The 2,254-nt window shown below is 37.3% G+C and overlaps 1 protein-coding gene across 1 annotated transcript in view; it reads right to left on the bottom strand.

Moving 5' to 3' along the window:
• The window catches only part of RAD23B (RAD23 homolog B, nucleotide excision repair protein), a 44,029-nt gene that overhangs the window by 41,134 nt on the left and 641 nt on the right, over positions 1 to 2,254 (bottom strand). The window lies entirely within an intron of this gene.

Genomic DNA, 2,254 nt, shown 5'->3' with positions numbered 1-2,254 from the left:
CGAGAGGAGGAGCTGCAGGAGGTTGGTCGCGGCCCCAGATTGGGCGGTTCGCTGGCAGCAGTGGGTGACCGGTGGTTCCAGTCGTTACAGCATTCTAGCCACTGGCTTTTCATATACACACACACACACACACATATATATCACATATATATATATAAATATATATATATATAAAATACTATCTCTAATATCCTTGGTTACCTAGTTTTCTCAGGGGTGGGGGCCCTATAAGGCTAGAGAAATAATTTGGTCTGGCCCTGCCAAGGTAGTAGGGGTGAGTTAATTAAATGTTTGACCAAATATAGCAGGCTCATTTTTAAGTTGATAATTTTGTATTGCCTCTGAATGTTGTTATAAATATCTAAATGGCCCTTGGCAGAAAAATGGTCCCCATCCCTGATCTATACTCATATGGTCTTCACTATTTTCTTTTCTTACTGTAATTCTACATTCAATTCTGTTTTGAAAATATTAACTAAAAAACCACTAAAGATAAAATGTTCTATTTCTAAAACATTTAAGAAATTTAAAGTCATTAAATGAAAATCTACAATTCACTTTAATTAAAATGTCCCATATAGCAGGTTAAATGTTTTCATTTCTTGCCCCAGACTGTTAGTTTTTACATTTCTACAAGTAGGGGAAAAAAGGGTAGAGAAACTACGTTGTAACCATGAGCTTTCTGAAAATATAAACTTCTAGAAGTTTTATAATTCATATAACTAATGCATTGCCTTGGAAATAAACTGGAAAATAGCAAATAGTTAAAAATCTATACAAATACAATATTGGCTCAAAGATTATGTACAAAGTGACCAAAGAGCTATACAAATCTTATAAAATATAAGTATTTCAGTAGAGCTGTAGAAAGTCATTGAATAACTTAAATGAACTCACAGATGTTAAAAAACTCTTTTGTTTCAATAATCCTGAATTAATTTTGAATATTATAAGCTGGTCAAATTCCTGCAGCACCAACCTTTAGTACTACAAAGAACCAAAATCACAGACATTTAATGAAAAGTTTTACCTGAAAACATTAAAAAGACAGATGAACTTTAACTTGCATCCTCTAACTTATTACTACACACTAAGCAGTAAAGGAATATTCAAGAATCTGGTTTCTATTAGTAATATCAATCCACAGGGTATTGTCAATTACTTCTGAGGACACTTAAGTTTCTCACCTATAACTGATATCTTCTACACCTTTAAAAGTTTAATCACAGCATACTTCTACACGTATCTTGAAAAAAAAAATCATTTTGTAAAACAATTCCAAAAAGGTTGGGAACTATGCCTTTTAAATAATGTTTCCTAAATGACTAAAGATGTAGAAAACTTTAGATTACATGAGACAGATAAACATACACTACTCAAACCTCACTCAAAGGTAGCCACCGATTAAAAATCAACTCCATTTAGTGACCACCAACTTAAATACTATTTAATCTTCACATCTCTGCAAAGCAGGTACATAACAAGTACAAAGTCACAATGAAACCCATATCTACTTAATGAACACCATGGCCCCTGGTCACCAAGAACAGAATTAACTACTTTTTAAAATATAGATGGACAGAAAGTTGCTGGTTTAAATTTAGCATTATGACAACCTCAACGGGTGTAGTGAATGGCAATTCCAAAACATAAGCAGTAAATGTAAGATTATGGCATTATTAGATTCTTGGTGTAAAGTTGTTCTGCTTTCAACAGTGCCTCCTTTTGCAGTCACAGATACAAGCTCGCACGGTAATTTACCACGTGGACTTCTGAAGTGTTCAAAGGTTTAATTAACTGCAGAAGGGATTCCAAGTTTTTATTTTTTCTCTCCCACAAAGTGCTATTATTGGGGGTTGGGGTGGATGCAGGGTTCTGCAATTCCGAGGACCCGTTAATTTGGACGTGAGCTTGAGCCTGGGTTTGAAGAGCTCTAAAGCAAAAATCTTCACCACCAGAGGCCTCAGAGTGCACCTATGGGTGCGGATTCGGTGGCGGGAGAACTGCAGCCAAAGGGTTCAAGATATATAGGCACATAAAGAAGTTACCAATTCTGGGGGGGCGAGGGCACAGAATTCACTTTCTCTACCCCTCACCCTCACCCTGAAGCAGACGGAACCTGACACCCCCTTTTTAAAAAGCTCATTATCTCCGGTGACCATCTCCCAAGAGCTTAGCGCCTAACCAGGTCCACGCAGTGGCAGTGGCGACGCCTACATCTGCCTCCCCGTCAACCCCCAGCACCCACACCGGG

The sequence above is a fragment of the Myotis davidii genome, unplaced genomic scaffold (assembly GCF_000327345.1).
Source record: "Myotis davidii unplaced genomic scaffold, ASM32734v1 scaffold64, whole genome shotgun sequence".
NCBI lineage: Eukaryota > Metazoa > Chordata > Mammalia > Chiroptera > Vespertilionidae > Myotis > Myotis davidii.
This window is presented reverse-complemented; position numbering and strand designations above follow the sequence as displayed.